The sequence below is a fragment of the Bos javanicus genome, chromosome 2 (assembly GCF_032452875.1).
Source record: "Bos javanicus breed banteng chromosome 2, ARS-OSU_banteng_1.0, whole genome shotgun sequence".
Classification (NCBI taxonomy): Eukaryota; Metazoa; Chordata; class Mammalia; order Artiodactyla; family Bovidae; genus Bos; species Bos javanicus.
The window spans coordinates 108,849,868-108,870,128 of NC_083869.1; the positions used below are offsets into that span (position 1 = coordinate 108,849,868).

The 20,261-nt window shown below is 37.8% G+C and overlaps 1 pseudogene; it reads left to right on the top strand.

Annotated features, from left to right (window-relative positions):
* The window catches only part of LOC133256209 (TIR domain-containing adapter molecule 2-like), a 134,713-nt pseudogene that overhangs the window by 67,065 nt on the left and 47,387 nt on the right, over nucleotides 1-20,261 (top strand).

Sequence of the window (20,261 nt, forward strand, 5' to 3'; positions counted from 1 at the left end):
ATATTAAAAAGCAGAGACATTACTTCGCTGTCAAAGTACCATCTAGTCAAAGCTTTGGTTTTTCTAGTAGTAGCTGAGTGTTGAAGAATTGATGGTTTTGAACTGTGGTGTTGGAGAAGACTCTTGAGAGTCCCTGGACTGCAAGATCAAGCCAGTCAATTATAAAGAAAATCAATCCTGAATATTCATTAGAAGATGTGATGCTGAAGTTGCAACTATAGTTTTGGCTACCTGTTGGAAAAAGCTGAGTCATTAGTAAAGAACTCTATGTTGGGAAAGATTGAAGGCAGGAAGAAAAGAGGATGCCAGAAGACCAGATGGTTGTATGGCATCACCAACTCAATGGACATGAGTTTGAGTAAGCTCCCAGAGATGGTGAAGGATAGGGAAGCCTAATGTGCTGCAGTCCATGGGGTTGCAAAGAGTCAGACTCGACTGAACAACTGAACAACAACAACATCTTATTAAGAAGGTGATTTAGCATGTTCTTAGAAAGCACTGGATCCATTTTATTTAGATCCTAGTAATCGTGTTGGAAGTAACAGTGCTTCTTTAATTCTGCATATAAACACATTGTGATTCATTCATAAATAGTCATGCTTTCCAATTTGTAATATCCACTTTTCCTTAGTAGCTTTCTGAAAGTTTCTTAAATGTGGTGTTCATCTTTTTAGACACTGCTTTTTTTCAGATATATATTTATATTCTGTCTTGGTTCTAGAAACATTTGTAGAGTCCTTTTCTACTTTTCCTCTGTCTAGAAAACAGTCATAAGATCAATAAAAAGTTGGTTAATTGGATGGAATACAGAAGTTATAAAATTACATCTTCTCTTAAATCAGATAAATGAGACTGGAACATTGTGTATGATGGCAATGCCTCTCTCAATGTGCATGTTAAATACAAATATGGAAACACTGGCACAGATGTCTTGGGATCCACTTCTTAATTATCCATACTTTTGTTTTCCAATATCAACTTTGAAATTCTACATACTCCCTACTATCAAGACTGCATGACTTTCTTGTCTGGGACCCTACAGAATTTTATTCATAGCTCTATATATCAAATGTTTGATTGCCTCATACATGTGTGTAGTTTGTGTTCCATTAGTTTGTGAGCTTATTAAGGTAATGACAGTATCTGGTTTTCTCTTGTTTCCATGTGCCTGATGCTAAACTTGACTCAGGGGAAGTGTTCAATAACTGAATCCCCATTGAAAGAATGAATGCATGAGTGAGTATTATGTCTCCCCAACTCTATGGCTTCTTAAGAACAAGAATGGTATCTTACACTTCATTGAATCTCTTCCTTAAATATTGTTTAAAATTGTCAAAATAGTTCATAAAGAACAAGAGAGGATGAGGAAAGAAAGTCACACCCAGAGTTTTTGTTTGTCGCATTTAGATTTAGGAATCTTAGCTATCCTTTTTCTTTGTCGATAGCAAGGGGTTGGGGGAAAAAGTTAGAATAACATATTGTAGAAGCCAAGGTTTCATTTATTAGAGTATTGGTCAGGTTTACAGAAAATAGCCATAAAGTTCTTTGAGACATCTCCAATAGTGAGGTGACATCAATGTCCTCTTTCCTAGAATCTAGATGAACTTATAATTGCCTCAACCACTAAGGAACACAGTAGAGAGGGCACTATGGAACTTTCAAGCTGACACCAGGAAAGGCTTCTGCCTCTTTCACTGCAAAGCTTGTTGATGGGATACTGAACTGCCATGTACAAAGTCTGACTAGTCTGAGACTTCCACGCTGAAGGAGCCAAACAGAATTTTCAGTACACATTGGCAGCTGGCCCTCAGCAGGCAGTCTGAGAGGCTACCCAAGTCAAGATTCCACATAACCTCAGCCCAAGCTAAAATCTGACTACAATCATCTGAGAGATCTGGATGAGAAGTCCCCAGCTTCACCCTTCCAAATTCCTCACCCACAAAACTGTGAACAACATAAAATGGTAAATCACTGTATCTTGGGGTATTTGTTGTGTAAAAATAAGCGGATTTCACTGAGTTTTTTTCCATTGCTAATGTTCTTTCCTGGACTTGTGCTCAGTTGTATCACAGTCTTTGTGGCCCCATGCAATGTAGCCCATCAGGCTCCTCTGTCCATGGAATTTTCCAGACAAGAATACTAGAGTGGGGTGCCATTTTCCTACTCCAGGGAATCCTCGTGACCCAGGGATCAAAATTGAGTCTCTTGTGTATCTTGCATTGGCAGGAGGATTCTTTACCACTAGCACCACCTGGGAAGCTCCTTATTGGACTTATCCTCTTAATACACTGGCCATTCAAGATTCAAACAACTCTTGCTTGTTCAGAGGATAAAAATGAAAGTGAAAATCTCTCAGTCATGTCCAACTCTTTGTGACCCCATGGATGATATAGTCCATAGAACTCTCCAAGCCAGAATACTAAAGTGGGTAGCTGTTCTCTTCTCCAGGGGATCTTCTCAACCCAGGGATTGAACCAGGTCTCCCATATTGCAGGCAGATTCTTTACCAGCTGAACCACCAGGGAAGCCCAGGAATACTGGAGTAGATAGCCTATCCCTTCTCTAAGGGAATCTTCCCAACCCAGGAATCAAACTGGGGTTTCCTGCATTGCAGGCAAATTCTTCACCAGCTGAGCTACCAGGGAAATGCATCAGTAAAATGATCTGAGGATAAGCAGTAAAATTATCAGAGGATAAGTCATCAATAAAAAATGAATTTTGTTAATATGGGAGCAATTCTAATGGGGAAGAGTTCTTAGGCCCAAACCTGAAGATCAGAATCTGTCACTTAGAGTGTGACTTACTCAAGTCATTTCAACTTCTTGGCCTCAGTTTGTTCATCTGCAAAAATTGTTTTGAGATAGAAATTAAATGAATTAGATATTGGTAAAATTCCTTACATATCATAATGTGGTAGTAAATGTTCATCAACAGTTTTTCTGAGGGAAAAAATTCCCAATTTGTAGAAGCTGCCAATTTTTGTGGTGTAAAGAATCCCAACATGCACAATTTCATGCTGTTAATGTTACTGAGCACCAAGGTGGGAAGGATTGAGAAGTTTATTGAGATTTTCATGAATTATCCTAATTCCCAGCATCCTGACTCTTTTCTAAATTTTTGGAATTTATTATTTATGCTATTAATTTGACATTTAACTGCATCTTTATTTTAGATGTGTTTGATATTTATATCTTATTATTTTTAATTTAAACATTATTCTGTAACTGATATTTATAGGTCTTATTTCTCAAGCTAGAACATAGGTTGTTTGAAGAGAAATTTTTGTATTGTGCTTCTGTGTCTCCACTGTATCTTGCCCTTTTTGAGTAGATGCTTGTTAAATAGTTTTTTGTTTCTGTTTTTCCAGTGTGTAAATAATGTTTAAACATTTCCCTCAATTTCTCATGCTGAATAAATTCAGCCTAATGTTTTTATTTACATTCATAGCTGGCAAACAGTAAGCCTATTTGGCTATTTTTCTTGTAAGGTGCTATTTTTTCTAAATGACATAGATCAGTTTTATTTACAGTTATTTTAAATTATAGATTTAAAATACAATAATAATTAACAAGGAAAGAGGTTGAGAAAATGGAATGTTTGGTAGAGTTTTATATAAAGATAAATTCTTCAGGAAATCAGTTCATAATGTTGCCTACTTTCTTCCAGTGTAAGTGATCAGATTGTAAAATACTGACGGAGCTGCAGGCTTAAAGAATCGTTCACCATTTCATTGTTTACAGGAACAAATGCTCAATCTGATTGCAAAATATGCTTCAGACAGCTGTTAAAAGGTTCTTTGGTTCATTTTTGTTTCTAAGAAAGGGGATATTAATATTGTTGAATGTTCAAATTATGCAAGTGACATTTATTGTAGAGCATAGTATTAATTACTAACTGAATCAATGAGAAAAACAAAAGGCAATTGTTTGATTCAAACTACAAGGTTGGGGAAATTTATATGTGTATATCTGTGTTTATTTTCTATTCCCCTAATATCTTGCATCAAGAGATAAGCCAGTCTTCAAAAAACGAACTCGTTGGAGAAGAAATTGGTGCAATTCACCATCCTTTCCCAAATTGGAGTAATTTAGATAGAAATAAATTATAATGGTGCTTATCTCAGGCTTTTGAGCACATGCCAAAAACTGTTCATTAGTTGTCCCCAGAGGGGATCAGAACAGTAATAATGGCAGTATCTGGGTGAAGGTAAATAGCCAGAGCATCACCACAAATGGCATTGATCGATAAGATTACTCATATTTTCCAGACCAAGAAAACTAAAAAACATAAATCATTTCACTTATATACGGATGCTCTAGAAAATGAGTAAATAAAATTTCCCCTCTAATGGTTGTATTTGCATTGAATGTGGATTTATGTGCTATTGTTTCTCAAAAAGAAAGAAAAAGTGAAACACCAGATATATGTAACCTAGGGGGACTTCCGTGGTGCTCCAGTAGTTAAGACTTTGTGCTTCTATTGCAGGGGGCACAGGTTTGACCCCTGTTTGGGGAACTAAGATCCTTCATGTTGTGGGTTGAAGAGAAAAAAAAAATGTATTATCTAGGAAGTAGGCTGAAAATCATCAGTAGTACTAATATATTATATGCTGCAGAATAATACTTTTTTCAGAGCTATCACTGATCTTAAAATGTTTAATAAAGTAGAAGGCTAGTAATATTAATAACATGTGTTTGAATTTTATAAATAAGAGACCCTGGAGAGGAAGAGAAGTCTATGGATACTGTAACTATTAGGAACCCAGAATCTGACCTCAAAGTGACTTTGGGAGGCAGAAAATTATCAGGAAAATATTGTTAGGTTTATCAAATATTCTTGATCCCCTGAAGTAGGGCACAGACATTGGAAAGAGCAGATATGAAAGGGCAATACCAACTGAACAGTCAGTGGTTATCTTGTGCTGTGTGTGCTCAGTCATGTCTGATTCTTTGCAACCCCAGAGACTGTAGCCTGCCAGACTCCTCCGTTAGCAGAATTTCCCAGGCAAGACTATTGGGATGGGTTGCCATTTCCTATTCCAGGGGATCTTCCCAACCCAGGGATTGAACCTGTATCTCTTGTGTCTCTTGCAATGGCAGGCTGATTCTTTACCACTAGGGTCACCTGAGAAGCCTTATGGCTATCTTGGTGGTAACCAAAAGAGACTGATGACTGCCAGAAAGGTCTGGGATTCTTTGAAAGACCATTAAGGCAAAATAGTGTGTGGGGAAGATGAGGGGGTTTCTTAGCACATAAGAATGTCTTAATGTGAATTTCATAGCAAGCTAGAAGCTAGAAGTTGAAATTTAGTTGGTTCCAGGGAAATAAAAAAATGCAACGTTTCTTACATATGTCATTTTGTGCCCTGAGACTTACACCCACTATGTTGATTATAGCTATATGTGTTGTATGATTTCATGAGAAGTTTCTGTAAAAGCATGCTTGAAGCTTTGATAATGATTCTTTTTGAGAAGTGGCATGGGATCGAGGGTGGGATTGGATTCACTGTTTCTTGGCAAAATTTAGAGAGTGTTTACATTTGTTAAACCAAGTACATGTGTTATTTCTAAATAAAAAATAAAGAATGAAGGCCTCCATAAACCATACATGTTTACATATTATATAATAGCCATGTCACATTACAGGGATCTACATATATCCATATGTTAATATTTAAAGAAGTTAATCCTTTTTAAAACTCTGCATTAAATTACCACACTACAAATCTTAATGCTGTACTAATTGTTGAATTTTTTTAAATGTTTGTCGTGGGAAGCAAATTGCTCAGTGAAGGGCATGTCTTGTGCTTAATAATAGACAAATGGTCTGTTTAATATGGCTGGAGAGAGAGAACAAAATATGCCTTCATTTAGCTGGTCTTAAATTTCTCTCTATCTGTCTCTTTTCCTTGATCTCTCTTTCTGTCTCCCTACCCAGAATGCTGCTGCTGCTGCAGCTGCTAAGTCGCTTCAGTCATGTCCGACTCCATGCGACCCCAATACTCTTTAAAAAAAGTGTCTTCTTTTGGTTTCTTGATTCTACTTTTGCTCTCACTTTAAAATTCAGTAGGCACAAAAATAATTTGTACTTCCAGGGACACTACTGAATGTGAAATGCCTTTTCAGTCAAAATGGGTTAATCATTATTCTTTTCTTGAATAAGGGCAAATGAACTGCCCATGCTTTTGAAATCAGAGCTAGAATATATAGAAATTTAAATAAACCTTTCATTTACACAAAAATCACTTCTCAACCAGCTCCTTTTCTGATGGAGAATGTATACTAGGCAACATCCAAATATTTCATCTACTCAACATGGATTCATGAAAGATTTTCCCAAAGTTGATTTTCAAAAGATTTCACATGCCAACAAAACATAAGCCATATTTAAGGAGAAAAAAAATGTTCTAAATGGACTTTTTAGTTTGTTTTTAGTCTTCTTACTAAACATTTTTCTAATATTTAAATTTAATTAAAAAGAGAAAAAGGTTATTTTTCAAAGGTAACTTTGCCATTAAAAAAAAAATCTTATTTTTAGAGAGAGAAAAATGAGAGAAATAAAACACCTCAAGAAATGGCAGCAAAGTATTTGCCCTTTGGCCAAGACACCAAATTGTCTTTTGGCCTCATTCTAGATACAAAACCATATCATCAAGCCAGTGGCAGGGATGATATGCTATACATGCTCTACTTCTTAGCAGCCAACCCCAAGTAAACATAAATCAATCAAAATTGATCACCACTGTATATCTGATCAAACTTGATTGGTCAATATAAGTGGCCTAGTAAAAGACCATCATGGTTATATCAGTAGGAAATCAGTTATGATTGATCAAGTTGATCAACTGGTAAGCTAAGCTATTAGTTGACTAAATCTTATTTCTTTATCTGAGCTTTACAGACATGAGTTTTGACTTCTACCTTCTTGTGCAGTGAGGAAAACATGATCAAAAACATATGAAAAGGCAGTCAATGCAATGTTGAGGATGTCCGTTTCTTGATCTGTGTGGATGGTAACTTGAATGTATTCACCTCCTGAAAATATATTGAGTTTTATACTTAGGAAGTGTGCAGTTTTCTGAGTGTATGTTATACTGAGACTTTTTTTTTTTTTTTTTTAAGTTTTAAAACAGTCAGTGTCCTCTAGGATGTGTTGATGTGGGGATTTTTATCCTGAGGTGATGAAAGGATTGCAAATGACATTTTGATGCTTCTTATATCATTATTTTCTTACTTGTGCCCAAAGCAAAGACTTTTTCCAACCAAAAGATTTGTTACAATTGCCTTTTTCCTATGTTTTATACTCATAGCCCCTTGAAACAATTTTCTTTAGGTTTGTCATATTAATAGATAAGTTGATCTCTGTGATTACTTGGATCACTTTGATTTGGGTATTTAATTTCTCGTTCATGAGCCTTAGGCCTCATTCTTGAAATTACTGTTTTCCAGGTAAACACAAAAGAGAGTAAATGCAATGAGGGCTCAACCACATGAATAGTTCCCATATATTCAAAATATCAAATTATTTAGAAAGATTGGTTCTTAAGTTCTGTGTGTTAAAAAAAAAATTGTGATGAATGAAAACTTTCCATGGGATTTATTTTTTCCCATAAATTCTGATATTCATAAGGAATTCCTTTTCCCCCCATATTCCATAAATACTGAGACTTCTTCCCCAGAAATATGTGCATACTTAAGAACATCTTTCATTTAGTATAGTAGTTTTTCACCTTAAAAATAATTGACTCCTGCATTTTGATCTTTCCTCAAAGGACTCAAATGTCTAAAATTTGCTAAACAAAAAGGTGAATAGAAGGAACAGTATGCATGGCAATATGAAGTTGATTGATCATTACCATCAGTATTACCACAATGGCTATGTTTATTTATTTCTCTACCAAGCGAGATTCTAAGTGTTTCATCTGTAGCCAATAAATCATTATATTAATAACTCTATTAAGTGATCACCACTATTGTATTCATTTTATAAGTTAAACAACAACAGAAGCAATAGCAAACTTGAGACCTGTAAGTAAGTGAAAAGAAAATGCAAGTTACTCCGTCATGACCAACTTTTTGTGACCCCCGTGGGCCATAGTCCTCCAGGCTCCTCTGTCCATGGAATTCTCCAGGCAAGAATACTGGAGTGGGTAGCCATTCCCTTCTCCAAGAGATCTTCCCAACCCAGGGATTGAACCCATGTCTCCTGCTTGGCAGGAAGACTCTTTACCACCTGAGCCACCAGAGAAGCCTTTAATGATAACCACCAAATTGAGGATAGGGCAACTTCTTGGAAGAGGGAGAACAGAGGATTGGGACAGGGAACATAGGAATGTCACAGCTCAATTTTTTCTTTTGCACACTAGGTGGATAGCAGGTGCATGAATGGATGCTGTATCACTCTCATGTCTTTTGATTATTTATATCAGGAAGCAATAGTTAGAATGGACATGGAACAATAGACTGGTTACAAATAGGAAAAGAAGTATGTCAAGTCTATATTTGTCACCCTGCTTATTTAACTTATATGCAGAGTACATCATGAGAAACGCTGGGCTAGAGGAAGCACAAGCTGGAATCAAGATTGCCAGGAGAAATATCAATAACCTCAGATATGCAGATGACACCAGCCTTATGGCAGAAAGTGAAGAACTAAAGAGCCTCATGATGAAAGTGAAAGAGAAGAGTGAAAAAGTTGGCTTAAAGCTCAACATTCAGGAAATGAAGATCATGGCCTCAGGTCCCATCACTTCATGGGAAATAGACGGGGAAACAATGGAAACAGTGACAGACTTTATTTTCGGGGGCTCCAAAATCACTGCAGATGGTGATTGCAGCCATGAATTTAAAAGATGCTTACTCCTTGGAAGGAAAGTTATGACCAACCTAGACAGCATATTAAAAAGCAGAGACATTACTTTGTCAACAAAGGTCCGTCTAGTCAAAGCTATGGTTTTTCCAGTCGTCATGTATGGATGTGAGAGTTGGACTATAAAGAAAGCTGAGCACAGAAGAATTGATGCTTTTGAACCTTGGTGTTGGAGAAAACTCTTGAGAGTCCCTTGGACTGCAAGGAGATCCAACCAGTCCATCCTAAAGGAAATCAGTCCTGAGTGTTCATTGGAAGGATTGATGTTAAAACTCCAATACTTTGGCCACCTGATGTGAAGAACTGACTCATTTGAAAAGACCCTGATGCTGGGAAAGATTGAAGGCTGGAGGAGAAGAGGATGGCAGAGGATGAGATGGTTGGATGGCATCAACGACTCAATGGACATGGGTTTGAGTAAACTCCGGGAGTTGGTGATGGACAGGGAGGCTTAGCATGCTGTGGTCCATGGGGTCGCAAAGAGTCGGACATGACTGAGTGACTGAACTGAACTGAAATATTATTTTGTGTCCACCCACTACTTAAAAAAAAAAAAAAAAAACACAAGGCACATAGGAATGCAGAAGCACTAGTGTCAGCATCCACTATACCTATGTCTCTCACACTCATTTGGGTATGTTATAGTTTAAAAATGTACACATTTAGTTACTTTAACGTAGAAAGGGTAATATGGTTAAAAAAAAGAAAAAAGTGGTGCTTTTACAATATGCCCCAATATCAAAACCCTATAGTAATTTTAGTTTTGTAGATTTTTGGAGCCAGAAAGAACACATCTGGTTTGTATGATGTTGAGGCCAAGTAACATAGGTGGTCTAGTCGAAATTAAAATAATTCAGTTGGATTGAAAAAGACAACAACAACAAAAGCCATTTCAGGGAACAAAGTTTAGGATTCTAATGAAGAAAATAATAGGCTTTGGTGGGGATAGGGAAGATGAGAAGATAAAGGGAACCATCCAAGGGAAAATATTTTAACTGCATAGAAGTTTAAGTTGCTCACATATTTAAAACACTTAACAGATGAGAAGGGGACTAAAATAGATGACCTTCAAGTAACTTTTTGATTGGCCTCTGCCTCCAATCATTTTGAGAAACAAACAAAAAACAGTTAAATGAATAAGACATGTAAATCTCTCCTAGCTAGTGTTTAATATAGATTTGAACACACATGAGTAACACTGCAAATAGTTCAAAGGCACATTAATTAATGAGAGGAAAATCAAATTCCAATTTGCTGACCTATTTGGTTATGATTCAAAAAACCATAAGGATTTATCAAAAATTCACTCAAGTTTACTTATTGTTAACCATGCAGGAAATGAGGGCATAGTCATAATTTAATGTCAGCAAGTGTCCCATTTGGGAACAGTTGAATTAAATGTAGACCTTTAGACTTCATGCTGGGAGAAAGCAGAGAGAGATTGAAGGTATAAGTACTCTGGACAGATTTAACATGATCCCAGAGGAGGGAAAACGACTTTTGCTGAAGTAGATTAAGAGACTATGTTAAGCAAGTTACACTGTAATTATAGCTGTAATTGTATTCACACTACCGCATGAATAGGGGTCCAATAAACCCATTCCAAACTCCCTGGATACCTCTTTCTTATTCCCAATCTGTACTGAAGATATTTCAGAATTTTTATTTTAGTTAAATATTGCTCAGTGATAAAAAGGAATGACTTTGTCAGTGATAGTGAGGTGGGTGAACATAGGCCCATTATACAGAGTGAAGTAAATCAGAGAGAAAAAAAAGCAAATATCATATATTAATGCATATATATGAAATCTCAAAAATTGTAGTGATGAACTTACTTGCAAGGAAGGAATGGAGACACAGATGTAGAGAACGGACTTGTGGCCATAGTAGGGAAAGGAGAGGGTGGGGTGGATGGAAAAGGAGCATTGACATATATACAGCATCATGTGTAAAACAGATAGCTGGTGGAAAGTTGCTGTATGACACAGGGACCCCAGCCTGGTGCCCAGTGATGACCTAGATGTGTGGGATTGGTGAGGGAAGGGAGGCTCAACAAGGAAGAGATATGTGTATAATTATGACTGATTCATGTTGTTATACAGCAGAAACAAATACAATATTGTAAAGCAAATTTCCTCCAATTAGAAAAAATAAATGTAAAAAATGTGATTAGTTTCAGGGAAGGGAAGGTCCTCTATTTGTCATGTAAACAGATGCCACTAAAAGTTTAATGTACTGGGGGAAATGCCATAGGATATTTCAGAACTTAACAGTCAGTCCAGAAAGTCTTCAAGTGATTTAATTGCAGAAATTATTTTTGTTGAATGGAATGGTTTCCAGTAAGTCAAAAGAGTAAGGAAAATCAGTTGAAATAGGCCAAATGTAAATTCAACCAATTCTTACTCAACTTAACAAAAACAAACAAACAAAAAAAAACACACCAAAAACAACAATGTACTATTCACTATACAGATTCTGCCTGTGAAATGTGATATTGAATTTCTCATGAGTTTTCATTAATGTTCAGTGTCTCAATTAGACTATGAGAATGTTAGTATATAAATTGTAGTCTATAGTTTTGGGATCAAAATTGCTTAATGAACCTGTATACTGCTTCAGAATATTCTTACTTCCTTTTTACTTAAAGACCTATCAACATTTCTTTTCAGTTCAGTTCAGTTCAGTCGCTCAGTCGTGTCCAACTCTTTATGACCCTATGAATTGTAGCGTGCCAGGCCTCCCTGTCCATCATCACCAACTCCCGGAGTTCACCCACACTCATGTCCATCGAGTCAGTGATGCCATCCAGCCATCTCATCCTCTGTCGTCCCCTTCTCCTCCTGCCCCCAATCCCTCCCAGCATCAGAGTCTTTTCCAATGAGTCAACTCTTCACATGAGGTGGCCAAAGTATTGGAGTTTCAGCTTTAGCATCATTCCTTCCAAAGAAATCCCAGGGCTGATCTCCTTCAGAATGGACTGGTTGGATCTCCTTGCAGTCCAAGGGACTCTCAAGAGTCTTTTCCAACACCATAGTTCAAAAACATCAATTCTTCAGTGCTCAGCTTTCTTCACAGTCCAACTCTCACATCTATACATGACTACTGGAAAAACCATAGGCTTGACTAGACGGACCTTTCTTGGCAAAGTAATGTCTCTGATTTTTAATATGCTATCTAGGTTGGTCATAACTTTCTTAGGGTAGGTTTAATATGGATGAACTCTTTTAGTTTTTGCTTGTCTCATGCTTGTCACAAAAGTTCGTTATATCTTCTTCAGTTCTGAATGATAATCTTGCTGGAAAGCGTATCTAGGTTGCAAGTCTTCCCCTTTCGGTACTTTAAACATATAATACTACTCCCTTCTGGCTTCAAGTGTTTCTGCCAAAAAAAGAAAAATCAGTTGATAGTCTTATGGGGGTTTCCTTGTATGTGACTTTGTTTTTCTCTTGCTGACTTTAAAATTCTCTCTCTAACTTTTGCTATTTTAATATGATATATATTGGTGTGGGTCTATTTGAGTTCATTTTTTGAAACCCTCTGTGCTTCCTGTACCTGGATGTCTGTTTTCTTCTTCAATCTTGGGAAGTTTCTATCAAATACATTTTGACTCTCTCTCTCTTTTCCTTCTGGGATCCCTAGAATGTAAATGCTGGTACATTTGATGTCATCCCAAAGATCTCTTATCCTGTTCTTATTTATTTAAATGTATTCTCTTTTTCTGATTGAGTGATTTATATTATCCAATCTTCCAGATCACTTATGCATTCTCTAATAAAAGTGTGGTAGAAATGTGATATTCTGCCAATAAATGTTGAAAAACCTATAGATTTGTTCTTTTAAAAAACAGGTTTTGAGTAGTATCCACCTGATTGCTGTCGAAATTCTGGGCAAAGCACCATTAGAGACAGCAAACTGAGCAAATAAAGAGAACAATTGCACCTTGTTAAAAACATCAAATGTAAAGTGCCCTGAGGGAAGAATGTGTGTGGTGTCTTCTAGAAACAGAAAAAAAAAAAAGTGTAGAAAATAATTAACCGTAGAGAGTTTGGTATCAGAGGAGGCAGATAATTGAGGTGGGGCCACATCATGTAGGATTTTGGGAGCCACCAAATGTGTTTGGATTTTATTCCAAATAAAATGTGAAGTCTTTAAGGGTTTTTAAGATGCCAATGCTATGATTTATGACATCTGAGAGTGTGCTTTTATCTTAGCCCTATTTCTTCATAAAATATTTTAATAATAATTTAGCAGTTTGACTATTGTACTCTTAAAATTTTACAAGACTCTACAAATTTTTCTATGCTATTCAACATTTGAGAGTACTCATACACAACTTTCTTTACTTATTGAGTTGAACTTATTTAATAACTCAACAAACCATTTTAATACAAGTTGAAATTACTGAAAGTGCACACACAAACACACACACATACACAGATGTACTGGTTTTTTGGATTTCTTTAGATATTCTCCTTAAAAATTTAATAAGCCAGTTGTATCCTACTGCAAAAACTGGTGTTAATAGTTCCACCAGCAAAAATTTATCATAAACATTAATATATTCTCATAGAAATATTTCCCTCACTTTGAGGCTAAAATATCAATATGCCAATAAACAATCATGTTATGTTGCAAACTTTGCAAACACCATTGGCCAAACACATTTTAATAGGCCATACTTGTTTAGACAGCATAAGAAACTGCCTATGAATTGTTGTGAGTAAGGAGGCCTCAAGGGTATTTGGTTCCCCCAGATATTCTTAATTTGGAGCAATCAGGAAGCTAGTGTGCACCTTAAAGTTTATTTGTTCACTGTAAGAGAATAAAGAATAGGTTATTTAAGGTAAGTGTTAGTTGCTCAGTTGTGTCTGACTCTTTGTGACCGCATGGACCATTAACCCACCAGGCTCCTCTGTCCATGGAATTCTCCAGGCAAGAATAGTGGAGTGGGTAGCCATTTCCTTCTCCAGGGGATCTTCCTGACTCAGGGATTGAACCTGGATCTCCTGAGTTGCAGGCAGATTCTTTAATATCTGAGACACCAGGGGAGCCCAACTTAATGCTAGTTAAGTTATTAAGATATCTTTTTTTTAGGAGAGCACCAGATCCTGAGACACCATGAAAATTATGTTTTGTAGGCAGAGACTTTTCAAATAGAAGATCATAAAGGAAGGGAAGGGCATGTAGGAGATTCTTCTCATCTCCCACTTATGCCAAATGTGGCCTTACTTTTTGCAATATTTAGGAGTAATTTAATTTTTAAGTCAAGATTTACCATCATGGATTTGATTACATTTCCTCTTAACAATATCATCAGTATTGCAAAACATTTTTATAGACATTTCAAGGCTATCCATCAGCAACATACTACTTATTTCAAGATTAATACTGCATTTTATGTGAATTATACTTGGTGCCATCTCAAATTAATTTTGTTGACTCATGAAAGTCATCAAAATTATAGAAAGTTTTCCCGTTTATTTTGTAAAGTAGAAAGGTATTTAGAGATATTAGTAAGAATAGCTACATCAATTTAGAAATACAAGTTAAGTATTTTGGTTTGGGAATCCAAGGTTATGAAAGCAAAACAAATGGTTGTAATCTCTTTGTCATTGTTCAGTATCATCTATTCTTTATTTTCAAAATAGGGACTAAGACATTGTGGAAAATATAGCTATTTCTTAGAGTGAACTTATTAAAAATGATTAATTTGAGTCTAATTTTAAGACCAAAATGTGAGGAATATATTTTGTTTGTTATCTTTTCTCGCTACTTGATATCACATAATTAAAGACAAGACTAAAACCAGAACTAATAAGTATATACATATATATATATATATATATATATATAGAGAGAGAGAGAGAGAGAGAGAGAGAGAGAGAGATTTGGGGACTTCATATGGTTAATTTGTGACTGATCCAATAAAATAGAATCAATACTATGCTTGCCTTCAGTTTCAAACAATGTAAGTATTCTCTTTGATAGGAAAATGCTGACTTTTTCTATGTAAGATGGTACAAAAGAGAATTCATTTATTAATTATCTCTGTCCTTAGAATTTCAAAGAATGTTAACCACTAGTAATAAATGAATATGCTTGACTTTGTGAAGGTAAGCTTCCTTCTCTTTTGTAGACACTAGAGCATCACAAGGTCAAGTGGCAGATGGCTTGAGAGTTACATCATACACATATTATACAGCAACTGTGAACGAAAATTGCTGCACAAAATTACCCCCAAATTCGGCTTTAAACAAGGAGCATTTATTATATCACACAGTTTCTAAGGGGTGGGGAACTGGCAACTTAGTTGGGTAGTTCTTCCTGGGAGATCTCTCATAGGGTTACAGTGACTATGTTATCCAGGGCAATGGACATTTGAAGGGTTGACTGGGTCTGAGCATCCACTTCTAAGAAGATTATCTCTCATGGATTTGGTCTGGAAATCTTTGTTTCTTGTCACATGGGCTTCTTCATAGGACTGCCTAAGTGCCCTCAAGACTGAAGCTGGCTTCCCCCATCTTTCTCAGAGAAAGCAGGGCAGAAACAGTAGTGTCCTTTATGACTTAACGTGAGAAGCTCCATCTTATCCCTTCTGCCATATTCTATTTATTGGTTACCCAGTTGCTGTTGCTGTTTAGTCACTAAGTCATGTCTGATACTTTTGAGATCCCAAAGACTGTAATCCACCAGGCTCCTCTGTCCTTGGGACCTTACAGTCAAGAATACTAGAGTGGCTTGCCATTTCCTTCTCCAGGGGATCTTCCCAACCCAAACCAGGGGTAGAATCCATGTCCCCTGTGTTGGCAGGTCACTTCTTTACCACTGAGCCACTGGGGAATAACCCTGAAACAATATGGGAGGAAACTACACAAGGACACGAGTATCAGAAGGCAGAGATCATTGGGTATCATAGTAGAGGCTAAATACTACAAAACTGAAGGATACATTGTGGGGAGATTAGCTTCATATACATTTCCTCTTCTTCCATCTCCTTTTTTTTCACCTTCTCCTCCTTCTTCAGTATGAAAACACACAAATATTAAAAGTTCAGTCATAGTTAACCCTCAAATTTCAGGACACATATGTACTTATGTTCATGTACAGAAATGAACTTATTCATCTGCAATTTAGCATAAAAAAATTTCCCATGTGCAAAACAAAGCAAAACAAATTTTGATTCAGACCCTAAAAAAGAATCCACAAGGAAGCAAACATCACTCCCTATTTTACAAGCAAAAAAATCAAGCTGGTAATCTTTATCAAATTAATCATGGCATTTTTCTTAACTAGTTTTTGCTTGCTTGGTTAGCTTAAGGGTCTCTGAGTATTACAAAACATTTAAAATTTTATTTCAAGAAAGTGATTCTGGGGGCAGTCCCAAGATGGCGGAGGAATAGGATGGGGAGACCACTTTCTCCCCCACAAATTCACCAAAAGATCATTTGAGTGCTGAGCAACTTCCACAAAACAACTTCTGAACACTGGCAGAGCACATCAGGCACCCAGAAGGGCAGCCCTTTCTCTTCAAAAGGAGGTAGAACAAAATATAAAAGACAAAAAGAGAAACAAAAGTTAGGGAAGGAGACCCATCCTGGGGAGGGAGTCGTGAAGAAGTTTCCAAACAGTTGGAAACCCTCTTACAGGTAGGTCTGTGGGGACATAACTGGGTGAAAACAAAAAAACAAAAAACCCACAGAATATGCACCTAACCACAACTGCCAGCAGAGAAGTAGTCCAGACGCTCACGTCCACCACCAGCAAGCGGAGGATGTACTGGCAAGTGCGGGCTACATAATCAGTGCTTAGGGTGAGGACCCAGCCTGAATGACCTGAGGAAAATCTGAGGGAGTTAATGTGAGATAGCAACCCAAACTGTGGGATCGCCAGAGGAAAAAAAGAGAACTTTCCTGCGAAAGGCTCTAAGGTGCAGCCTGACCTGCTCACAGAACAAAGGATTGAGCGAATACCAAAGGAGAATTAGCTGGCTCCGTACATGCCCCTCCCCCCTCCACCAGAGGCAGAGAGGCAGCTGTGCAACCAGAGCTGGAAGGCAAGGGGCAATCTTGGTCCCAGAGACAGGCATCCTCCACCAAACTGTGAGCAGACTCCCAGTTACTAACCACATCTACCTGGGATCCTGGACGGTTGACATCTGCCAGGAGGGTCGCAACCTGAGATCAGCTGATGGCACACCTGAGACGGTGCTCTCACGGCACACCCAGGAAACCAGGCGTCAGGACCCGGGAGGTGATTAAGACACAAGGCCCACCTGGGACAGTGTGCTTGACAAACACCTGGTCGCCTTAGCTGCTCGGACCTGGGAAGGGCGCAAAACACACACCCAACAAAGTTTGTGCCTTTGCAGAGTACCAAAGAACCTGAGCAGCTTAGAACCTGTGCACTTGTGGGAAGTGCACAAAACACAGGGCCTGATTTGGACAACACACCTGCAGAGTAACCTGGAGCCTGAGCAGTGTAGACCCAGGAAGCACAGGCCACCTCGAGCTGGGTCAAACCCAATGGGGTCTATACACTGCAAGCACTCTCCACACATGCTGGCAGTTATTGTTTGCAGTGTCCCTTCCTCCCCACAACACAATTGAACAAGCGAGCCTAAATAAGTGACTGCCTTCGCTCCCTGTTGCTCACTCGTGTCTGACTCTTTGCAACGCCATTGACTGTAGCCTACCGAGCTCTTCTGTTCATGGGATTCTCCAGGCAAGAATACTGGAGTGGGTTGCCATTTCATTCTCCAGGGGATCTTCCTAACCCATGGATCAAACCTGAGTCTCCCGCATTGCAGGCAGGCATTTCACCCTCTGAGCCACCAGAGAAAAAGGCAAAATGGCTGTCTGAGGAGGCCTTACAAATAGCTGTGAAAGGAAGAGAAGTGAAAAGAAAAGGAGAAAACGAAAGATGTAAGCATCTGAATGCAGAGTTCCAAAGAATAGCAAGGAGAGGTAAGAAAGCCTTCCTCAATGATCAATGCAAAGAAATAAAGGAAAACAATAGAATGGGAACAACTAGAGATCTCTTCAAGAAAATTAGAGATACCAAGGAAAAATTTCATGCAAAGATGGGCTCAACAAAGGACAGAAATTGTATGGACCTAACAGAAGCAGAAGATATTAAGAAGAGGTGGCAAGAATACACAGAGAAACTATACAAAAAAGATCTTCACAACCCAGATAATCACGATGGTGTGATCACTGGCCTAGAGCCAGACATCCTGGAATGTGAAGTCAAGTGGGCCTTAGAAAGCATCACTAGGAACAAAGCTAGTGGAGGTGATGGAATTCCAGTTGAGCTATTCCAAATCCTGAAAGATGATGCTGTGAAAGTGCTGCACTCAATATGCCAGCAAATTTGGAAAACTCAGCAGTGGCCACAGGACTGGAAAAGGTCAGTTTTCATTTCAATCCCAATGAAAAGCAATGCAAAAGAATGCTCAAATTATCACACAATTGCACTCATCTCACATGCTAGTAAAGTAATGCTCAAAATTCTCCAAGCCAGTCTTCAGCAATATACGAACTGTGAACTTCCAGGTGTTCAAGCTGGTTTTAGAAAAGATGAGGAACCAGAGATCAAATTGTCAACATCCTCTGGATCATTGAAAATGCAAGAGAGTTCTAGAAGAACATCTATTTCTGCTTTATTGACTATGCAAAAGCCTTTGACTGTGTGGATCACAATCAACTGTGGAAAATTCTGAAAGAGATGGGAATACCAGACCACCTGACCTGCCGCTTGAGAAACCTATATGCAGGTCAGGAAGCAACAGTTAGAACTGGACATAGAACAACAAACTGGTTCCAAATAGGGAAAGCAGTACATCAAAGCTGAATATCGTCACCCTGCTTATTTAACTTACATGCAGAGTACATCATGAAAAACGCTGGACTGGATGAAGCACAAGCTGGAATCAAGATTGCTGAGAGAAATATCAATAACCTCAGATATGCACACGACACCAGCCTTATGGCAGAAAGTGAAGAACTAAAGAACCTCTTGATGAAAGTGAACGAGGAGAGTGAAAAATTTGGCTTAAACCTCAACATTCAGAAAACTAAGATCATGGCATCTGGTCCCATCACTTCATGGGGAATAGATGGGTAAACAGTGGCTGACTTTATTTTTCTGGGCTCCAAAATCACTGCAGATGGTGATTGCAGCCATGAAATTAAAAGATTCTTACTCCTTGGAAGGAAAGTTATGACCAATCTAGACAGCATATTAAAAAGCAGAGGCATTACTTTGTCAACAAAGGTCTGTCTAGTCAAGGCTATGTTTTTTCCAGTAGTCATGTATGGATGTAAGAGTTGAACTGTAAAGAAAGCTGAGCACTTAAGAATTAATGCTTTTGAACTGTGGTGTTGGAGAATACTCTTAAGAGTCCCTTAAACTGCAAGGAGATCCAACCAGTCCATCCTAAAGGAGATCAGTCCTGGGTGTTCATTGGAAGGATTGATGTTGAAGCTGATATTCCAATACTTTAGCCACCTGATGTGAAGATCTGACTCATTTATAAAGACCCGGATGCTGGGAAAGATTGAGGCAGGAAGAGAAGGGGATGACAGAGGATAAGATGGTTGGATGGCATCACCAACTCAATGGACTTGAGTTTGGGTGAACTCCGGGAGTTGGTGATGGACAGGGAGGCCTGATGTGCTGTGGTCCATGGGGTTGCAAAGGGTCGGAGACAACTGAGTGACTGAACTGAACTGAGTTTTTCTCCCTAGGTAGAAATTAGACACTGAATAGACTTGCAAAAAGAGGAACCCAAAATATAGAAGAGGGAACCACTCTGGAAGTGACATGTGCAACCAATTCAAACCTTCTAGAAAACATTGACTAAACATTGGCAGGGGCTGCTAGACCTTGAGAACAAGTACAAGCTGAAACAAGGAACTATCTGAAACTGAACTGACCCCAAACTGCCCACAACAGCTCCAAAGAAATTCCTAGATATATATTTACTATTACCACTTTTTAAATTTTTTTAAATTTAAATTATTTATTACTCCTTTAATTTTCATTTTTATAACCCACTATTACCTTGCAAAAAAGACCCTATTTTTAAAGCAAATTCCATATATATATATATTTTATAACTTTTGTGATTGATTTTGTTTTGTATTTTTAATATTGTTTTTTTGAGAGTCTAACCTCTATATTTTTAATCTTTGCTTATTGGTATTTGTTATCAATTTTGTACCTTTAAGAATCTAACCTTCAGTATCCATTTTCACTTAGGAGTGTGATTATTGACTTTATTGGTCTCTCCCCTATTGACCTCTCCCTTTTCTCTCCCAGCTCACCTCTATCTCCTCCCTCCCCCTTCTCTTCTCTGCTTTGTGAATCTCTCTGTGTGTTCTGGACTGGAAAAC